This window comes from Protopterus annectens, chromosome 3.part0, assembly GCF_019279795.1.
Source record: "Protopterus annectens isolate FY-2018-M chromosome 3.part0, PAN1.0, whole genome shotgun sequence".
Taxonomy (NCBI): Eukaryota; Metazoa; Chordata; order Ceratodontiformes; family Protopteridae; genus Protopterus; species Protopterus annectens.
The window spans coordinates 1749265715-1749290126 of record NC_056731.1 but is presented as its reverse complement, the minus strand read 5'-3'; the positions used below and the strand labels follow the sequence as shown (position 1 = coordinate 1749290126).

At 37.1% G+C, this 24412-nt stretch overlaps 1 protein-coding gene across 2 annotated transcripts in view; it reads right to left on the bottom strand.

The window, feature by feature from the left end:
• ZNF704 (zinc finger protein 704) overlaps nt 1–24412 on the bottom strand; it is a 1522633-nt gene that overhangs the window by 1497051 nt on the left and 1170 nt on the right. The window lies entirely within an intron of this gene.

The window sequence follows — 24412 nt, the reverse complement described above, 5'->3', positions numbered from 1 at the left end:
GGACATGGATGTTTCTGCCTTCTTACGGCATCATCTGCACAGCATAAGAGGAATGTCTGACTTTTGGAAACACAGGGTTGTCATCCCCAACTGATATCTATAAACATAAGGGTGACTATCAAATATCCCAACTAACAAAGATGTGAACTTTGGCCTATAGTATCATATCTGGTACTGCTTTTGCTTAGTAGGAGGTTGTTTGGGGAATGCAGCTGTTTTGATGACTTCTACCAGTTTAGTACACTATGATGGTAAGGCATACATCTCAACTGTCCAGATTTTCACAGAATGTCCAGATTTTTGCCTCATATTTTTCATAAAATCTGTGGTTTTCTGCTAAGTCATGGAAGACTGAATTCACTGAAAAATGAAAGGCAGTAGAGTTTCAGACTTCAAACACATCAAAACACACATGCTAATGCAAAATCTTTCTAGAAACTTATTTTATGTTTATAAGAGCAATTTTAAAAATCTACCACTCTTTGTGGGCCTTTGTCTCCCTTATTTCCACCTTTATCTAGACGTCTTATGCTAAGGGGTTGAGAGGTAAGGGGTAGACTACAGTTAGGTAAGAGTGGCCTATGAATGTGTGTTAGTTATATCAACTGACAGTGCTTGTTTTGCAAGCTAACCTAATGATATGAGTAAGGTGGTTTCTCTGTGGTGAGTTTTGCTTTTTTGTTGTAGGTTGTAGCAAGGAAACTGGTTACATTTTTATTTAAAATTCCTGCGGCAGAGATTCCAGTCCATATAATAGTTTTAGTGACAGTAACACTTCAGCTAATTGTCTTTCTTGTTCTTGGCAGCATATTATGTTTTAATCTATGCACATTTCCCATCTTCTTATGAAGTTCTGCTATTAAACTTTTGGTATGCTATGTGAAGGAGAGGTTATCATCAATAATTAATTCAAGATTTCCACCATTTTACAACTTCAATCTCAGAAGGGGCTCCAAAAGGAGAAATGTTGCCACCTCCATTTGTGAGTTCATTTTTGTTGTTAATGAAGACTGCCTTAATTTTCTTTTCATTTGGGATGAGAGCGTCTTCACAGTACCAGGTCTATAATGCACTGAGAACAGAATGTAGGTCCTCCTTAATTTTATTGAATTTTTTTGTGTTGTGGACCATGGTAGCATTATCAGCATATTGTAATTGGGTGAATCCATTTCTATGATGACTCATATTGTTGTTAAAGATGGTGAAGAAAATTTGAACCCAGGACTGATTCTTATGCAACTCCAATGCTGGTCATGAAGCAGTTAGTGAGCGCATTCTGATGCCAGCAAAGTGTGATTTGAAGCAGCCTAAAGCAGCACTGTTGCGTCTTAAATGGAAGGAATCATCTTTAACACTAATAACACCCTTCTCTGTTACCCTTATCTCTGCCTTTGTTGAACAGTAGCTCCCTATGTCTGTTGGTGTAAACAGCTTTGTATTTGTGCCCCTGGACACCTGTACAACTAACTATGGCTGTGACCCTCACCACTTTTCTTTCTGTGTTGTGCATATTAAGATGCCTGATGCACAATGTGACTCCACCATGCACTGCCCAACACATCTGTTAGATAACAATACATGCATCATTTTGTTCTGCGTGACACGTCACTGTCACAATGTGCCATGGTCCATAAATGTGGACTACGCATTACCACTTCACATGCACTGCTATACAGTGTGGACAACATCTAGGAGGCTGTTGTGCAGCTGTTGCTTGATGTCTAGTTGTGTTGATGTTGCCACTACAGCTGGATTATGTGCTTGCAGTTGGAGTACATCCCAATGCTGTGGTAGTGGAGGGAATTGGTGATGCAGGCTGGACTGCCTGCTTCAGAAGGAACATGCAGTGGAGGAGGTAGCATGTTACAAAGAGATGGCAAGCTGCCACGAGGGCATACTATGGTGCCCCTATATATATATATATATATATATATATATAGATATAGATATATATATATAGATATAGATATATATATATACATATACACATATATATATATATATATATATATATATATATATATATATATATATATATATACACATATACACATATATATATATATATATATATATATATATATATATATATATATATATGGAGAGAGAGACAGAGAGTAAAAAAATAAAACTATATGTGTTGACCTAGTAAGCCCACTTGGACAAATTGTCCCTTTTCAGGAATGACCTGAGAGCACTACTGCCTATTTAAGGAATTTGCTCAGAGTCACACAGTAGGAAAATGAAGGTGGAAGGAATAACATTTTGTGCAGTGAGCACAGGAAGTAGCTGATTTGCAGTTCAGATCTTTAGTCATCTATGATGTCAGACAAACCCATGCACACACATCCTGCATGCATCTTGTATACCGACCATAAGCTAATCACCCTAGATAGCCACATCCTGCCCCCACCCCCCATTAAGGAAACCATGGTAAAAAATTTCTCCAAAGCCAACTTCATGCTTCTTAAGACAGAAGTGGTGAACTTCATAACATCCATGCAGATGGACAATACAGTTACGACTACTGAATCCTACACAATTGCACTTTATAAGCACTTACACGAGTTCATAGATCGTGCTATCCCAAAGAGAACCAAGACACTATCCTCCAAAAAAATGAAGCCAATCTGGTGGTCCTCTGCCATAAACAAACTGTACAACAGAAGAAAGAAACTGTTGCAAAAGAGAGTAAAATCCCATGAGTGGAGGAGCTCCCTGGTCAGCCTCAGTAAGAAGCTGCGATCCCTGATAAAATCCTCCAAAGTTAGTTATGAAAACAAAATCGATACCGATTCTAAAGACAACCACAAAGCATTCTATAGCTATGTCAAGAATCTCAATGGCAACACTCAGTTCTGCTCTGAGTTACAGCACAATGGCACTAAATATACAGACCCAACTGATATTGTCAACATCCTGGCAGATAGGTTCAGTGCTAACTTCACCCCCCCTCTCACACAGTGCTAACTTCTCCCCCCCCTCTCACCCCCTAAAGGGCCCATCTCTATACCGGAAGAATGCAAAGTTAATTTAATCAGTGCTAACTTCACCCCCCCTCTCACCCAGTGCTAACTTCACCCCCCCTCTCACCCCCTAAAGGGCCCATCTCTATACCGGAAGAATGCAAAGTTAATTTAATCAGTGCTAACTTCACCCCCCCTCTCACCCAGTGCTAACTTCACCCCCCCTCTCACCCCCTAAAGGGCCCATCTCTATACCGGAAGAATGCAAAGTTAATTTAATCACAGTTGCACAGGTAAAAACCACACTCTCCAAAGCCAAGAACACAGCGTCCATGGAACCAGACAACATCCCAGGCTGCGTTCTACACGAACTACAGAATGAACTGGCACCCCACCTAAGTAACATGTTCAATCATAGCCTCACCTCAGGCTTTGTGCCTGCAGAATGGCGCACAGGGAAAGTTTGGCACTCCACCCAAGTTCCATGTTCAATCATAGCCTCACTTCAGGCTTTGTGCCTGCTGAATGGTGCACAGCGACAGTTATCCCACTCCACAAGGGGGGAGCCACCACGGACCCCAGGAACTACCGCCCCATTAGCCTGACAAGCCTGGTCTGCAATCATGGAACTTATAAACAAAGATATTGGTAATCTCCAAACTCTGGACCCCACCCAGTTTGGGTTTGTCAGGAAATCCTTCTACGTGGCACACCTCATCACAAAAGGTTTCTCATCCAGGAAAAAAGAGGTCATTGTCCCCTCTACTCATCACTCATTAGACCCATTGTAGAGTACAACACCCCTTTTGGTATGTACCTCACAAGACCTCTACAACAACTGGAAAGGCCGCAGAAATACCTCACAAAGAGGATTACCGGCCTCAAACAGATGCCCTATGCAGACCGTCTCAAAAAACTCCAGCTTTACTTCGTTGCATATCGCCTACTCAGAGGTGATCTCTGCCTAACATACAAAGCTATGTCAAACCCAGAGCTGTTGGACATGCTCCACTTAAAGAAATCCCAATCCCTCTGAGCTAAACGCTTTAGGGACCTAAACCTGCTTTAGGGACCTAAACCTTGTCACCACAATAAACAGAACATGCCGGAGGGATAGATTCCGGTCACAGAGACTTCCCATACTCTGGAACAAACTACCTATCTATATCAAACAAAGCTCCTCATTAGCACTCTTCAAGAAAAATCTTGATGATTGGATGGAAAATAGGAAATTCACCCCAGGGATAACTTCTGTGGCTCTGCTCGACAGTGGCACAGGAAAATAATTTTCTTTGGTGGCAAAAACCAGGGTACCTTTCTGGCTGGGCTTGTATAGGCCCTAGGGCCGCTAGCCTAGTACCTACCTATGAACCTATAAGGGGGTGGTGAAAGCCAACACATTCTGGCTAGGCTTATAAATGCCTTCAGGCAGATAGCCTAGTACCTACCTATGAACCTATACATATACAGGTATGGAACCATAACTTTTAGTTGATCTGTGTTTTCACAGGCAGTAGTAAGGCCGGTGTTCAAAATTACCAGCTTTTTAGTAAGAGATTGTGGTGCAGTGGAGATCAGGGAATATCCCTTTTCTCCACTGTAGTGGGATATCAGAGTTGGTATATATATTTAGCAGGGGGTGTTGGGGCAAAACCAGTTGTTTTACATGTTTTTCCAATCACTTGTGGATTGATGTTTTAGGGTTTCAATGAGTAGTGTTCAGTCATTTGTGGATCAAAAACTTGCTGTTTCAACAAATTGATTACATATATATATATATATATATATATAGAACTCCAAAATATTCCAGCACTCAGTACATAAAACAGCCAGGTAAGCAAAAGGAGAATTTATTTCAAGCACAGTCTGTAGCACAGACCGGTTTCGCACAAAGGCGTCATCAGTGTGCATCTTAATTAGCAGTAAGCCACAGTATATATAGCAGCATTTACAAAACATTTAAAGAGACATGTACATCATTCCCTTTTAAATAATATAGCAGCTATGTACATACATATGCTGCCTGCATTCAAACCAGGTAAGTGTATACAAATGTCCCACTTATTCCCTTATTGTAATACCAACTAAATTAAATTTACCAAAAATGCATTTATACCAAAATACAAAAATATATAAAGATTTAAAGATGGAAAAATGCAAAAATGCAAAAAATGCCCAGAAGGACCCCCCAATGTGAAAACGTATCTTCTATACATCATATAAAATTACTAATGACCTATAACCATGATTGGAATGCACACCCTTATATCAGATTTACACATATGAACCTCATATTTAAAAATACATATTAAATAATAAATAAATAATACTAATGATGGCAATACTATCTAACAATAAGGATAGCCAAAACATGATGAATTACCATTGGTCATTAAGCCCTGGTTTAAAATGGGCCCCCAAATTGATAATCCATCTACGTTCTTTATTAGATAATATACTGTACCTAACCGTAGCATTCATATTTGTTGTCCTAACCATATCAATATCTACAAACACAAAATGTGCCTTACTATGCACTAATATGTGCTTATAAAGAGCACTTCGAGCTCGTTTACATTTGATATCACTAATATGTAAGGCTATCCTTTGCTTCAAAGTACAAGAAGTCTGTCAGATATAGAAAGCTCCGCATTGACATATAGCCATATATATGACGCATGTACTAGTACATTTGATTAAAAATTTAATGTGATAAACTTTTCTAGTATTTACTGACGTAAAAGACTGTGTTTTGGACATTAACTTGCAATATTTGCAATAACCACAATATGTACTTCCTACTCAGGTCTGTGGTGCTCCCCCTAATAAAAGTTGGCCCTTCTTGAATGAAGAAAAATACTGCCCCAAAGATTTACCTTTACGGTAAGCAAAATTACATTTTTCATTAAGTATGCTAGGGAAAAATGGATCTAAATATAACACATGCCAAAATTTTGACATTGTTTCTTTAATCTTACAGGTGTTATTACCATACATGGTTATAAATCCCAATCTTTCTGACTTGGGCTGTTTCAACTTCTGGGCATTTATCCTATTGTTTGCCTGTGACTGTTTATATGCCCTATCTACCACCAACCTTGTATAACCCCTGGCCAAAAACCGTGCTTTTAAACCCAAAGCCTGTTCTTCATAATCGGTATCCACCGAACATATTTGCCTAACCCTCTGGAATTGGGCTGCAGGTATGTTGTTGATAGTGTGGACAGGGTGACAGCTATGGGCATGCAAAAAAGAATTTTTGGAAAAAGGCTTTCTCTATAGATTGGTAATAATAGTACCATCTGTAGCCTTAGTTACATTCACATCCAGGAAATCAATAATAAACAAATCCAGTTTCCCAGTAAACTTGATACCATATTTATTATTATTTAAATATTGCATAAACCCATGCCACTCAGCTACGTCTCCCTGCCACACCACCCAACAATTGTCAAGGTATCTGCGCCACATAATAAGCTGGGATGTAAAATTATGAGTGGAAGTATAAATATACTGGGCTTCAAAATACCCCATAAAAAGGTCGGCATAAATGGGGGCAAATGTAGCACCCATCGCCGTACCTTTCATCTGCAGATACCATTAATTTTTTAACATAAAAGCATTATGTTCCAACACCAGTTGCAATAAGGACAACAAAAAATCCATCTCTGGTTCCATAAAAATATCCGACTGCTGCATCCAATAATGAACAGCCCTCATACCCCCCCGATGTGGGATGCTTGTATACAAAGACTGCACATCCAGAGTCCCTAGATGTGCTGTAATTGGAACCTGTAAGTTGTCCATTAATTGTAAAAATTGCTTGGTGTCTTTTATCCTAGCCCTCACCAAGGGAAGAAGTAATTTCAACTTAAATTAAAGATACTCCGACAGTGGTTCAATCAATGATCCCCTGCCCGCCACTATAGGCCTGCCTGGGGGATCTAATAATGTTTTATGGATCTTCTGAACCAGGTAAAAATATTGAATAAAATGGTGAATCCACAGTTAATTGTGATACCAGGGAAGCAGTTATAACACCTTGTTCTTTAGCCCTGGTCAAAAATTCATCTATCTCACCTTTAAACTCCATGGTAGGATCCAATGGTAAAAAACAATACAAAATGGGATCAGACACCTGTCTATATGCTTCTGGTATCACAATAAAGTAATAAGTGGAGCGGGACATTTGTACAGACTTACATTGTTTGAATGCAGGCAGCATATGTATGTACATAGCTGCTATATTATTTAAAAGGGAATGATGTACATGTCTCTTTAAATGTTTTGTAAATGCTGCTATGTATACTGCGGCTTGCTGCTGATTAAGACAAACACTGATGACGCCTTTGTGCGAAACCGGTCTGTGCTGCAGACTGTGTTTGAAATAAATTCTCCTTTTGCTTACCTGGCTGTTTTATTTACCGAGTGCTGGAATATTTTGGAGTTCTTTATACTTTTGGCTTTCCGAGCAACAAATGATATTGTATCGTGCATCAGAGTTGTTTGGTGTTGCATATTTGTGGTTTACGAGTGCTGATACGATCGAAGGGGCCTATTTAGGGCTTCAGTAGCTTGGCGTTACTACAGTTATCAGTGAGCAGGTGTAATTTGCACAGCAGGTTTCTTTTGGAGTTGGATTTAACAGTTTCTGCTACAATATGGTGGTCGGCCCGGATTTCAGGATGTTTATGGATAACCTAGCAGCGGACAAAGATGACTGCTCATGTTTTACCAAAAAAATTACCACTGGGACTAATATGGTAGGTGTTGGACATCTGGATATGCAGGAACAATTTAAACAGTTAACGGACATTTCTAAGAAGGTACGTTAGTTGGTTTGGCATGTTAAGCTATTAAAAGCTTATTTACAGGCAAAAATTGCACCACGTGGATTAAGGGTTTATGTTGAACCTGGTTTGGGCACTGAAGATGTTGAATTTATGAAGAAATGCCGAGCAGTTCAATTGACAGCATCTAGTATGTTTATACAACTGTTGGTTGAACATTATGAAAAGCAGTTGCCTGATCTTTTTTCTAAGATAGAAACGTCACAAACGTACCATTATTTTTGCTGGCACAGCCCAATATGAGGAATTATATGCCCAATTTTTGGCTGAGGCAGAAAAATATGACAAAGAATTACAAGAGCATAAGATGAAAAAATATCAGAGGGATGTGAATGATTTCAAAAATGACACTGTTTTTTTGTGGAAGAAACAAAAACGGGGGAGGTACGTTTTTCAGACACAAAGGAATTCAATAGACACAAAAGGAAAAGAGTTAGGTCTATATTTCGGAAATCTAACAATATTTCTAGTGCCTTGGAAATTTCTTCAAGTCTCTCTAATACTGACACGGAAACAGAGACTGGGGACTTGGGTGGGCTTATATCACCTGTTTCTAAAAGGCAAAGAGCTCCTTTAGAAGGGGAGGGCACAAACATCGAATGGAAACAAAATGGAGCAGTTGTTTCGGACCAGTCTGCAGGTTTAGCAGACTTGGTTGCACCAGGAGATGTTATTGATGATGTTAACAACATTAATCAGCTAGTTATTAACCTTACTCAGTATGATTTTACTGAAAGTGAACTCAGTGTATTAAATAAAGGGTTGGGTTATGTACCATCATTCTATGTGTTGCATTTTGATGTTATAAAGGATGTAAAAAGTTTTTGTAGAACTTTAAATCTCAAATTTTTTTTGCTCATAGAGAAGAAGGGATAAATAATAGTGAATGTGATTAATTTCATTTTAAGAAGTTGGGGTTCCAACCTCCATACTATAGTATGGTTAAAACATTTGAACAGCTGATAATACATGACTTACAGGTGAACCAGGCCCAAATATTTGGTCCTTTTTCTGATAACCTCACTTTTGAGGAAAGAAAAGCTTTGAATACTTTAAGTAACAACCAAAATATAGTTATAACAGGGGCAGACAAGGGAGGGGCTATAGTCATTTGGGATAAAACTTAGTATGTGTCAGAAGCATATAGACAGGTGTCTCATCCTATTTCGTATTGTTTTTTACCATTGGATCCTACCATGGAGTTTAAAGGTGAGATAGATGAATTTTTGACCAGGGCTAAAGAACAAGGTGTTAAAACGGCTTCCCTGGTATCACAATTAACTGTGGATTCACTGTTTTTTCAATATTTTTACCTGGTTCCAAAGATCCATAAAACATTATTAGAATCCCCCAGGCAGGCCTATAGTGGCGGGCAGGGGATCATTGATTGAACCACTGTCGGAGTACCTTGAATTTACGTTGAAATTACTTCTTCCCTTGGTGAGGGCTAGGATAAGAGACACCAAGTAATTTTTGCAATTAATGGACAACTTACAAGTTCCAATTACAGCACATCTAGGGACTCTGGATGTGCAGTCTTTGTATACAAGCATCCCACATCAGGGGGTGTATGAGGGCTGTTCATTATTGGATGCAGGATGCAGCAGTTGGATTATATTTATGGAACCAGAGATGGATTTTTTGTTGTCCTTACTGCAATTGGTGTTGGAACATAATGCTTTTATGTTCAAAAATCAATGGTATCTGCAGATTAAAGGTACGGCGATGGGGGCTACATTTGCCCCCATTTATACCGACCTTTTTATGGGCTATTTTGAAGCCCAGTATATTTATGCTTCCACTCATAATTTTACATCCAGCTTATTATGTGGCGCAGATACCTCGACAATTGTTGGGTGGTGTGGCGGGGAGACGTAGCTGAGTGGCATAGGTTTATGCAATATTTAAATAATAATAAATATGGTATCAAGTTTACTGGGAAACTGGATTTGTTTACTATTGATTTCCTGGATGTGAATGTAACTAAGGCTATAGATGGTACTATTATTACCAATCTATATAGAAAGCCTTTTTCCAAAGATTCTTTTTTGCATGCCCATAGCTGTCACCCTGTCCACACCATCAACAACATACCTGCAGCCCAATTCCAGAGGGTTAGGTGAATATGTTCGGTGGATACTGATTATGAAGAACAGGCTTTGGGTTTAAAAGCACGTTTTTTGGCCAGGGGTTATACAAGGTCGGTGGTAGATTGGGCATATAAACAGTCACAGACTAACAACAGGATTAGTTTGTTACAAGATGCCCAGAAGCTGAAACAGCCCAAGTCAGAAAAATTGAGATTTATAACCACGTACGGTAATAACACCTTTAAGATTAAAGAAACAATTTCAAAATTTTGGCATGTGTTATATTCAGATCCATTTTTCTCTACCATACTTGATGAAAAATGTAATTTTGGTAAACGTAAAAGTAAATCTTTGGGACAATATTTTTCTTCATTCAAGAAGGGTCAACTTTTATTAGGGGGAGCACCACAGACCTCAGTAGGAAGTACATATTGTGGTTATTGCAAATATTGCAAGTTAATGTCTAAAACACAGTCTTTTACATCAGTAAGTACTAGAAAAGTTTATGACATTAAATATTTAATCAAATGTACTAGTACATGGGTCATATATATGGCTATATGTCAATGTGTAGCTTTCTATATCGGACAGACGTCTTGTACTTTGAAGCAAAGGATAGCCTTACATATTAGTGATATCAAATGTAAACAAGCTCAAAGTGCTCTTTATAAGCACATATTAGTGCATAGTAAGGCACATTTTGTGTTTGTAGGTATTGATATGGTTAGGACAACAAATATGAATGCTACGGTTAGGCACAATATATTATCTAATACAGAACGTAGATGGATTATCAATTTGGGGGCCCATTTTAAACCAGGGCTTAATGACCAATGGTAATTCATCATATTTTGGCTTATTGTTAAAAGTATTGTCATCATTAGTATTATTTATTTATTATTTAATACGTATTTTTAAGTATGAGGTTCATAAGTGTAAATCTGATATTAGGGTGTGCATTCCAATCATGGTTATAGGTCATTAGTAATTTTATATGATGTATAGTAGATATGTTTTCACATTCGGGGGTCCTTCTGGGCATTTTTTGCATTTTTGCATTTTTCCATCTTTAAATCTTCATATATTTTTGTATCGTGTTATAATTGTATTTTTGGGAAATTTAATTTTGTTGGTATCACAATAAGGTAATAAGTGGAGCAGGACGTTTGTACAGACTTACTTGGTTTGAATGCAGGCAGCATACGTATGTACACAGCTGCTATATTATTTAAAAGGGAATGATGTACATGTCTCTTTAAATGTTTTGTAAATGCTGCTATATATACTGTGGCTTACTGCTGATTAAGACACACACTGATGACGCCTTTGTGCGAAACAGGTCTGTGCTGCAGACTGTGCTTGAAATAAATTCTCCTTTTGCTTACCTGGCTGTTTTATGTACTGAGTGCTGGAATATTTTGGAGTTCGTTATACTTTTGGCTTTCCGATCACCAGATGATATTGTATCGTGCACCACAGTTGTTTGGTGTTGTGTGTATATATGTATATATATATATATATATATATATATATATATATATATATATATATAGATCTAGGACTGTTGAGCCAAAGTTCAATAGTCCAAATCTACAATCACCGAACACACTTTAACGAAAGTGCTTTCACCTAAAAAGTGCTTTCGTTAAAGTGTGTTTAAAAAAAAAAAAAAAATTACTTTTACGTTTTTGCAAGGGGGCAAGGCCCCCTGTACCCCAACCCCCTACTGAAAATATTCTCACTCTGAGGTCGCACTACAGTACCACTGTAGTGCGATCTCCACAACAGGCATACTTACGCGAACGTGCTTTTTAGTGAAAAGCACTTTCGTGCAAGTATGCCCGGACGAATCTCTTTTGGTTATGTTCTTTCGGTGATCAGTACGGATCCCGTATATGTAATGTGCGCATGTGTGTGTGTGTGTGTGTGTGTGTGTGTGTGTGTGTGTGTGTGTGTGTGTGTGTGTGTACATTTATATATACACATGTACATATATATGTATTTGTATATACATGTATGTATATATATATGTATATATATATATATATATATATATATATATATATATACACACACATATACACATACATACACACATATACATGTATATTGTGACGCCCACTCCCTGGCCAGCAATCAAGGCGTCTCAATCCTAACCACTAACACCACAGAGGGAGTCTTATATAAGAGGAAAGGATAACAAATACACACAGTAAAGTCCAATTTCCCTTAAGTGCACACAGAGATCACAGTCAGTCTGGGGCTGGTTGCTCTCTTGCTCTCCAGGTCCCCAATAAGACTCCCCACTGGCACAGCTATAGGGTCCAGATCTCAGCCTAGCTAGCAAGTTAACCTCCAGTGCCCTCTCTGTCCAAGCAGTGCTTCGCGTCCCTGCCCAAGTAGCTGACACACACAAATACTTTGAAATAAGTATTTATACAACTTCATAGACACTCCTGGGAAAGGCTGACACAGATTCTCCAGCTGTGCCCCTTAACCCAGACAATACTGTAGTAATTACTGCCACCATTAGCTAATAATTATCAGCTACCCAAAGGCCCTTAAAAGGGTGTCTAATTATTACTGTGCAATATTATTATCCAATAGTAGTGTAACTTAAGCAATCTTAAGGCTTTGGAAGGGCTTACTACAGGATCACTTATAAGCATACAATGTACTCTAAAGCTTAACTATCTCTACATAAACCATCCACAGTTAAAAAGGTTTAAAAATATTTAATAATAAATACTAAAAACACAAGACAATACTACTACACCACAGTGATATTCAAGAGTTCAGAGATCACACAGAAACTTAAAATAAATCAGTGGTACAGTTCTGACATAACAGAAAAACACTTTAGTCTAATCTTTATAGTCCTAGCTATTTCTACAAGAAAACACACTTCTAAGATAGCTTACTTAAGACAACAGGCAGTGCTGAGGTTGGATATCAAGACAAAAATGCTCAATAATTTCTGGTTCTCACTGTTTAAATTGAAACTGCAGTTCTGCTAAAACAGTACATCATTTGTTTACAGTTTCCTGATTCCCAGGCCACGCTGAAACTGCATTTACATTCTTTTACACTTAGAGCAATAAAGGACATTCCACATGTAAATTCTGGTCATTAACTTTAGCCTTAAAACAATAGGCAGAATGCTTACTCCAGACTCATCGACTCCAAATTCTAACTTCAAAGGACATACAAAACACAATTTTAATTTCAAAGAACATTTGAAATGTTTGGCTTAGTTTTCCTTACAGCAGACGGCAATGTTGCTACAATCTTGGAAGTTCACATTTTACAGTGTTTTCTTTCATTTAAGAAACAAGCCTGTGTTTTATATTTATATTTACAAATGCCAGAATTATGTATCAAATTCTATTTGACTAGGCTGGCAGCCTTCACCCTTCTCTACCAGTCTTCACATATGTATATATTTGTCTCTATAAATATATATCTGTGTGTGTGTGTGTGTATATGTGTAAATATACATACATATACACATACATTGTGTGCATCTGCGTGTATGCTTGTAACAGCACGGACACACAGACACAGACATAAACTTATGGTGTGTATCTTTCCTAGAAATGGAATTCAGATAAAAAGTATGACAAAAACTTGTGCATGGTACACCATGTACATACTTGTTCTCTGCATTTCTGCACTCTTGGCACATCATCAAAAGTGTATCTAAATCCTTGGCATGCCTTCAACTGCTAAATCTCCTCTAAAACCAGAGTCAAATGAGGCCCTAGACAGAGTAATAAACTTCACCCCTTCAGCCATACCAATATTTCATTACTTGACTGTCTCTCCTCAGTTAACATAAAGCACAGTTCAAACAATTTAATGTGCATATTATTATTATTATTTATTATTATTATTATTTTTTCTACTTTCTCAATGATCACAGAGAATTGGATTTAATTTAAAACAGTTACTTCACACATTTACTTTTTACAGCATTTGCTAACAGCTTGGGAGAGCCCACTGAATGCAAGTGTCCCTTTTTAGGGGCAATGTAAGAGCACTGTCTGGTAAAGTGACTTGGTCAGAGTCACAACAGACAAATGAAGGCTGAGGGAATCAAGCCCTGCACTACAGCAGCTCTCAGCCTTTCTCATCTGTACCAAGTACTAGACACACTGTTGTTGCCCAACACAGTACATTTCATACCTATGTGCTTGCAACAAAAAAAGTTAATTAAAATGTATTCAGTTAAATATTATTAAATGTATAGACTTCATGCTGTCCAGTTTATTCACAGCCAGGTAATGATCACACTGTCAACAGTCAACAAAACAAGGAAACAAATGACTGTTTCAATGAACATGGCTCATAGGAAGATGCCCCTACTACAATCTATACCTTCCTTTATAACATAACTATTTAGGGTCACGGGAACCAATTATTTACACACACATACACATCAATCAGCTGCAGCCATACCACTGATATCTGCTTGAAAATACTAAATATATATTTACCATCAACACCAGCGTTTCAATGACAGGAAATATTAAAAATAAAACAGATGAACAGATTCACACAGATACAGAAAAACAGAACTTAACTAATCTCACTATATTTTCCTGACTGATCTAAAGAATTACTATTCCCTGGTTGCTTACTAAAGCGCGGCAAGATGAAGTGGGTGAGAGATCCTTCTATGTCTGGCTCCAAAAAACAGACTGCTCTGAGGCTTCTGCTAAATCTGGTATTAAAACATAATTTTAGTCCTGGATTACAGAATGACATCACATATATCTGGTCATCTGACTCCGGTTCCCATACTACCCCCTTTACTAGCAAATGAACCAGAATCTAGCATATATGTGTCAATAACACACATGCATAGAGCTTTCCTAAGATCTGTTGCAGCTTCTAGAAGTCATAAAACAATTTCATCCTTTCACTCTTTAAGATTAGCAATTAGTTCACCCCCAAGGAAAATACAGAAGGCTTCCTAGTACAGACTTTTTGTCTCTGGCTGCACTGAGACCTGTGAGATATAATCTTTATGACTTATACCAAGTAATTTAATTTCAAACTATTTTTCAAAGTTAGCTGGACTGAGAGTAACCTCTTCTCTTCCAGTATCCTCTGTTACAATATTAATTTCAAAACGAACCAACTGCAAACTATGAAAAAACAACAAGATAGGCAAAGTGACACGACCACACTCCAGTTTATCGTTAGCGCTTTCATATAGCAAATGCTTATACTTCTTCAAACAGTTTTTTACCCACATTTCCCTGTTTAAAAAGCATCACCGATACTTCAATCAGCCCATTTAGGACTCATTATTCAATTAAAACACATCTACTATTATATAACTTATTAATCCTTAAAGGTAAACCTGGGAAATAAGAACATATGAACCTACTGATCATAAAATACACTGCTCCTGAAAAAAGCATTATCTATATGCCACTTCCACAATAATTACCATCTCCACCATAAAAATAAAAAATTAGAATTACATTTGGAGCACACATCCTAATGTGAACTAAATCTCAAAAAGCTATAACTTATGTATTTTATATAATGAAAATCTCATCTAGCTAATGACTTTAATTTTAATAAACATTTAATTAAACATTTTTCATTAAGACCAGAATAGGTATGTGCATCAGTCTGCAATTGCCAAATGAGTTCCCGCTCTTCTAATTTAAGGTTCCAAGGACCCCCCCCAACATTTTTGGGGACTTGATTGACAACTGTAAATTGAAAAATGTGTGACTGAAACTCAGTAACATGTTTAGCCAAGGCATTAGTAATAGTATTTCTAGATACACAATATAAAAGTGTTCATATATTCGTTGTTTAAAAGGGCATTCTGTCTTGCCCAAATAAAAGGCCGAACATTGGCGACAAGTAGCTAGGTATACTATGCCTTGGCTCTTACAGTTAAAACGGCCTTTTATGGTATATTTCCTACCTCTGATGGAAACATGTGTCCCTACCTGGATGTATTTACAGTAATGACAACATCCACATTTAGCCATCCCCCAGCTGGGTCTAAGATCCTTCCCAGGGGTTTCGAACAAGATTTTCAAATTTGCCCCTCTTCCGTATGTCACCAAAGGGCCAGTACCCAAAGTATCTACTGTGATATGATCCTCAACCATAAAATTCCAGTTACTAACTAAAATTTTTTTAAATTAAAGGCATCCATTGAAAATTGAGTTAGGAGGCTGTTGACAAAATTGTTTCCAGTAGGATGTGTAGCTACAAACAGGGAAGTAGGAAACAATTTTGTCACCAGCTTCCTAGCGCAATTTTCAATGGATGCCTTTAGTTTAAGAAAAATTTTAGTAACTGGAATTTTATGGTTGAGGATTGTATCACCATAGATACTTTGGATACTGGCCCTTTCGTGACATACAGAAGAGGGGCAAATTTGAAAACCTTGTTCGAAACCCCTGGGAAGGATCTTAGACCCAACTGGGGGATGGCTAAATGTGGACGTTGTCACTACTGTAAATACATCCAGGTAGGGACACGTTTCCATCAGAGGTAGGAAATATACCATAAAAGGCCGTTTTAACTGTGAGAGCCAAGGCATAATATACCTAGCTACTTGTTGCCAATGTTTGGCCTTTTATTTGGGCAAAACAGAACACCCTTCTAAACAGCAAACATATGAACACTTATATTGTGTATCTAGAAATACTATTACTAATGCCTTGGCTAAACATATTACTGAGTTTCAGTCACACATTTTTCAATTTACAGTTGTCGATCAAGTCCCCAGAAATGTTAGGGGGGTCCTTGGAACATTAAATTAGAAGAGTGGGAACTCATTTGGCAATTGCAGACTGATGCACATACCTATCCTGGTCTTAATGAAAAATGTTCAATTAAATGTTTATTAAAATTAAAGTCATTAGCTAGATGAGATTTTCATTATATAAAATACATAAGTTATGGCTTTTTGAGATTTAGTTCACAATAGGATGTGTGCTCCAAATGTAATTCTAATTTTTTATTTTTTATTTTTATGGTGGAGATGGTAATTATTGTGGAAGTGGCATGTACATAATGCTCTTTTCAGGAGCAGTGTATTTTATGATCAGTAGGTTCATATGTTCTTATTTCCCAGGTTTACCTTTAAGGATTAATAAGTTATACAATAGTAGATGTGTTTTAATTGAATAATGAGTCCTAAATGGGCTGACTGAAGTATTGGTGATGCTTTTTAAACAGGGAAATGTGGGTAAAAAAACTGTCTGAAGAAGTATAAGCATTTGCTATACGAAAGCGCTAACAATAAACTGGAGTGTGGTCGTGTCAGTTTGCCTATCTTGTTGTTTTTTCACAATATTAATTTCAACAGTTATAATACAGATTGACATACTGGTGTATTTATTTTATCTGTCCAGCAGGATCCAGTGTTGGTACATTTTTTAACACAAGCAACTTTACAAATGCATTTTCAACACAAGCACCTGTACAAATCAGTTTGATGTACAAATGACATAAAATTCTTTACAAAACTCCAGCTAGCTATGCTGGCATATGTTACACACATCCAATGCCCTACCTCTCCTGGCATAGCTGGCAATACCTCATATTGTCACAAGGCTGTACATTTCAGTGGGTAATACGGGATTTGTTTTGCTTTTTCTTAAAGGTACAGAGCAGTGGAGTGAATATTTAAGGCCAGGCCAGGCCAGGCTAGCCCCCCCCCCCCACCCCAAGCCAGCACTAGGCCCTATGCAGCTGCCTAGGTCACCTTGTTCTGGATCCAATCCTATCTAAATGTGTCATATTTGAGGTATTTGCCAAAAATGTAAAAGGAAAACTTCATACGGTAGTAATGCAAAGCACAGACGTGCATAACCCCAAAACACCCAAACCTACATAAAGCATCCTGCCCAAACTTAAACTGCTCTTAGTTTGAACAAGTAAAATAAATAATGTAAAAGAGGGATCAAATTCCAAACCATTTTAAAGTAAAACACCTAAAATATAACATCACAAACTACAAACACAAAATAAATACCTCACTGACAAAAAAGTCCCACCTAAACCAACAGTCTTATCTTTGTCCAACAGTCTTTTTAAAATCAACTTTAATAAAGTGATTCATAAAGTTTCTTTTATCAAAGCTTGAACAAATTCTGTACTCTGGTCGCAAATATTGAGCCATCTAAGTAAGTCATACAACATAATATAGTAGTCTTGTGGTGGCCATAAATAGCACATTTTGTGAATCCAGGGTACTCCATGACTTCATATTTAACAAAAACAGTGTTATGTGACAAATGGTACACAGAAAAACCTAGTTAAAGACAATACACCAGAAAATTATATCCACTAGTAAGAAAATGTAAGAGAAAACAGGTTGAAAAGAAAAAAGGACAAATAAATCTGTACTAGAGAAATACTAAAATACATTAAAAAGACAATAAAGAAGGTTGAAACGTTCACATAAAATATTTGGCTGCACTTATCAAAGAGTTTTGAACTACATTCCATTGCCAATAGTTATGCGAGTGGCAAAGAAACTCTAGAGGGTCTAGCTAGCACAGGGCATTATAGAAGAAGAAAGGAGCTACAGCCTAGCAAAGTTTTACATGATCTGTGGCCAAATCTCAGAAGCTAAAGAGAATGGACAGGATCACGTTAAATCTACACGAATGAGCTGTGAGGGATGGTACAAGTCTCATACAAGAGAATAAGGATCCCAACACAACCACGGTGTCAAATGACAGTGTGTAAGCATATATTCCTCCGATAAAATGACCAGCATAACTCTGGTCTTTTTTCCAAAACTGTCTTCAATGTCTTACAAACAAAAGTTTTACTGTTGTAGTGGTAGTATAGTGAAGTAAGGGTTACGTTAACATCCATTAAAATTATGGTTTACTTCTACACATTAGTTATGTTAATCTTATTTACTGCAGATCAGTTTTGCCAGAAATTCTGTTTTCTGACTGGCTAGATATACAAATTTTATTTTTTATTAGTATAATTTTATTTTTGACTCAAATATTGAGTAATATATCCTACAGTTCTTGATTTAACTGGATGTAGCAGTTTCTAGGTGACTGATTTGAGTGCAAGCACTTTCATTCTGCAAATGGTCTTCTGTCAATCGCTGGTGCTTAAATTCTTCTTCCCTTTAGGCAGCACTACTATAGCGACAGATCAGGAACCCAGCAGCACTTACACTAAAGCCCTGATCACATCCCCTAATGGCTTGCATCTGGATCACCATCCCTCTCACCCCATCCCTGCTACAGCAACAGTTTTAGTACTATGGTCTTGTGATCCTGCATTTTTAAAGAAATGTTACAAGATTATATGGCAACTTGAGATGTATGACAGCTGTCTAATGTAAAGTAGATGTCTAATATCTACTTCCCACAAAAAAAAAAAAAAAATGAATTTGGAAACCACAAAAAATAAAAAAAATGCCGTGACACATCAAACTGTCCTGTCACTGGTAACCCTACTGCTTCACAGAAAAATAACATTGCCAAAGAATATTTAAAAAATGATCCCATAATACAATTTTCTTTATTCTGATAAGGTAACCTGCTTTGTTAGCAATAATTATCTTAAATTTAATAAATATTTTAATTACGTATACCTTCCTAGGTATAAATAGGAAAGTAAAACTTAACATCAAGGTGGTTTCACATATTAAAAACATCACTCATTACGGCCTATTAGTTTTTTTTCACAACAGGCAACAGGGAAACTGCCATTTCAATAAATTCTATATAGTTCAACATTGTTACGTACAGCTCAAAAAGCATACATCTAAAAAAAACATGGTATATCCTAAAGCATTTCGTAAACAAATGAACAAGGCATTTCTAAGAAATGATATAATAAAGATTTTCCAGAGAAATGTCATTTCATAGCTATTGTACTTCATGACATTGCATCTGCAATCATATTTCCTAAATGAATGTAACCTGCTATACAAAGAGGATGGTGTCTCACAATGGTGAAATTAACTTAATACCTTGAGAAACTTACAGTTTAATACATAAGTTGCCACTGAGTACAACAATGATCTAATAATAAATTTCTAAAACACATCTACAAATCTGCAGAAACTGTGCCCATTAAAAATTATTACTATTGTACAAAAAAACTCAGTTACATAAAGAAGAACATGAGCATTGCTCAACAAAATGCACACACATAATAAAGTAATAATCACTAAATTAGCCATTAAATTGTCAATACACTTAATCCTCTAGAGCCATTTGTGCATTATCCTTGTCACAGCAAATACTGTAAAACATTATTTCTTAAGATGAGTGTCCCACAAGTTCCCCTATGGGTATCCATATTTCTTAATATGTTTAGAAAACCACTTGTAAATCTTAATGGTCAGAGACAAATCCCGTCTGTCTACCTAATTCATGTGTGCTGACCCTAACCATAACCCTAACCCTGCCCCAGACCTACATATTACATTACTAAAACCCCTTTCCCTAACAGTACCACTGCCGAGATGACACCATATCTTGGTTTTGTAGCTGTAGTTTACTGATATACATTTTATTTAGTAGAAGAAAAGTATTCAATGTTTTGTGATTCATTCCTATGAGTCATTCAAGTGTTTTGTGATTCTCTCTTTTTTGCCCTATTTGTGATCCTTTCTTTTGAGTTTTCCATGTTTCATAATATAACTATGCATATACATATCTATATATATATACATATCTATATATATATATATATATATATATATTACAAATATACACATGCACACACACACACACACACACACACACACATATATATATATATATATATATATATATATATATATATTACAAATATACACACGCACACACACACACAAATATATATATATATATATATATATATATATATATATATATATATATATATATATATACACACACACACACATACACACATCATTTTTAATACGGCAATAATGTAATTGGAGTTTATTTTTTAAGACAGATTTACCACTTAAAATGTCATAACCTATAGCATTTTACTGTTTATAATTTCTAAGGAATTTGCCTTGTGTTTTACTTGAGAACAAGTATAAATATATTTATGTATCAATTTATATTGCCCTGTTTACAAATCTCCAATCCAATCCACCACTGTATTAAATATTGAGGCAATTTATGGCTCTATGTCTGAGAAACCTATTCATCCCTTCTCCCAAGTCTTAATGTGATTATTACATGCTATTTTGGGTTTTAAGTGATACCATAAAACTGACCTAAATATCTTGCCAGTTTTCCTTGGAGGTAAAATAGTAATTTTTATCTTTTCTTTAAAATCATAATTTATATTTTAATGCAACTACGTAGATAATGTGTTTATTATTAGACACACACACACACACACACACACACACACACACACACACACACACACACACACACACACACAGCTTTATGGAAAACTGCTGTGTACTTATGTCCTTGTAGCACCTTTTTCCAGTCCAAAGCTAGTGCCTCTTATGGAAGCTGTAAACCTTGAATGCTATATTCTTTCTTTTTTTTATTTATTTGTCCTTTCACATTGAGAATGGCAATACAATGATAAAATAGCTTCAAAATTGGACTTCCTTATTTCCTGAATAGCTTAACATCCACTATAATTCTAAATATGCAGATATCAAAATAAAGTACAAAGGCTCTTGAAAAGTAAATTACAATAATAATACTTTATTAGTGAAGCCAATTTGCCCTTGTGAAGTCACTGCTCTAGTAGGGCAATAAATATTTCTTCTGGTAAAGGGATTGCATCCAGAAAAAGGGAAGTTATTACTTTTTGTACTCTTCCCTTATTAGACCTATGATTGAGTATAATGTCCCATTTGGTATGTACCTCTCCAAACACCTGTACCAACTGGAAAGGCCACAGAAATACCTCAGAAGAGAATCCATGACCTCCAATACCTATTCTATGTGGACAGGCTTAAATCACTATTGCTCTACTCGGCATCCTACAGCTTGGTCAGAGGTGATCTGTTTCTCGCCTACAAGGCGATATTGGACCCTGCCCTACTAGAGATGCTTCATATCCGTAATTCTAACTTCTTGCGCATTACCCACTTGATAGGCCTAAATCTAATAAGCGACATCAACAAAACCTGCTAGAGAGACAGGTTTGTCTCCCAGAGGCTGCCCCGTCTCTGGAACAGAATTCCCATACATGTCTAACAGAGTACCTCACTGGTCCTCTTCAAATGCAATCTTCATGAGTGGATGGGAAACCATAAATTTGTCCCAGGGGTTCCACCTTTGTCCCTCAATGACAGGGGCTACAGGTGCTGACTGAGGTTTCTTTTCTGTGGATAAACTCTTGGCTAGGCTTGTAAGGGCCGCAGGGCCATTAGCCTAGTAACCTCCTATGATCCTATGGAGTTCAGGAATGTGTGCTCCTCTACTTAAGTTATGAAATATTGGTTAAGTGGTAAGTCTGTATTAAAATAAATTCCAAACACAGAATTGCAATAAAATTATACGCATTTTGCATTCCTAAGAAATGGATTTTTGTGTTATTCCATACAGTTAATACATTGAGGTTTTTGAAGAGCATGAATATAACAAAAATATGCACACACACAAGAATCTATTTATAAAATGTGCATGCCAGAAAGCAAATAACTCCTCCCACTTTCATCAGTATTGTGGGAGGCTATACAAAAACACAAGATTAAAAAGGTGAGTGACAAAATGATGCAAAAATATACGCAATGCATGCATATTACTGTAACATTTGTAGACTTTAATAAATGACATTGCAAAAAATGTACAGTGCAAAGCCATGTATTTTCATTTCTGAAAAGTGCAGATAATGTAATACATGAGTTCTCTTTATTTAAATTATTGGTGGCACTAGTATTTTGTAATGTAGTCTGGTGTTCCTGACCTGTATACTAATGAAGAAGAGAACCATATGTGATGATGGAGGGAGTCTGAAAATTATGTGAAGGAGTAAATTAAGTCTGCAAATAAGAACATACCTCCAAAACAGGTACAAGTACCACTTGAAAAATTTTGTGAAATGGTAAATCAGGCCTGAAATAGCAATTTACCTTAAAATTATATGTATAGTTAAAAGATGTGCATGCTCACATGCCATCAACTTCAGCATAACATGAGAGCATTCTTTTGTAAGCCATGAATGTCATGGAGTCCTTTCATTGCCCACAGTTAACATTTACAGGTTAGGTTCATAGGTACATTCTTGGCTATCTGTCCTTGTGGGCCATTTTAAGCCTTGCCAATTTCCCTCAAAGGTAGGAATCAAACCCTGTATCTTGTGTCTCAAGGTAAATACCTTAACTAATTATGCCAGCCTACAACTCCAGACACTGGACTTGTCCATAATTTGAAACCAGGACTTCTCACACCTAAAATCATACCCCTAGACCAACAAGCAACATCCACAACAGTGACATGCTCTCAAGGTTCTCTGACCTCTAATTTGGTTAGACTGCACTTAACTTGGGGAGACAACTTGTACATGCTAACTTCTCTTAAGCTGACCAATCTTCAGCAAATAGTGTCCATCAATGAATTCTGACTTTTCAGATAACCATCGGGTTGTCATATTCCACTGTCACATTAGTACTGGGTCTAGGAACATTCTTCCTAGACAAGTAAACACTGAAGTGTATTAATTCACCAGTTAGTTCGCGCAGGAGTGGGCGTGGCATATTTGATTGACAAGGCGGCGGGCAGAGTTTCAGTATGTAAATGCACCATGATTGACACGGAATCCATGCACACAACGAGCTCCATCCTCATTGAAATTATTACTTTCTCCTTTTTCAGGGGGGGGCAATGCCCCCTCCACCCCTGTGGGGGGGGGGGGGGGTACAAGTGTTGTGCAACTGGTAATGCATATAATTTCACCGTTAATAACAGTATCGTTTAGAGAAACAGTTTTGTGGTGAGAACTCTACCCGATTGACTGACTGAAATATGATGTACAACAGGCATTTTATGCCCCTGGTAAAACATTTCTGTTTTGGTAGTGAATGTCTACAATAAAACATTGGGTTGCTTTCAGCACAGATGCTGAATATTAACTACATTGCAATATATCAGGCGGGGTTTGCTACTGCGCATCTGGTGGGGTAATAGACTTCAGTATGACCGTAAAATGTGCTCTACCTTTCTTCTTCCGCCCATACTGTCACACTCCTGCGTGCGTGTGTGTGTGTGTGTGTGTGTGTGTGTGTGTGTGTATGTGGGGGTAAGGAAATGCATAAAGAACAGCGTGATGCTTCGGTCTGCATACCTGCACTGAGTTTACTGGTTGTAATCCACTACATGTGCTTTCACTGAGGCCAGCTAAACTGGCTCAACGGGACATGCCAGTCAATAAAAATCTTTAAACAACAAACACTACAATAGCCGCATTAAGAGCGCTACTCTGTTCTATTACTCGTACAAGACATAGAACAGCACCATAGTCTAAACAGCTGTCAAAAGGTATTATCTCACGGTATCATCTAAAAACAAAA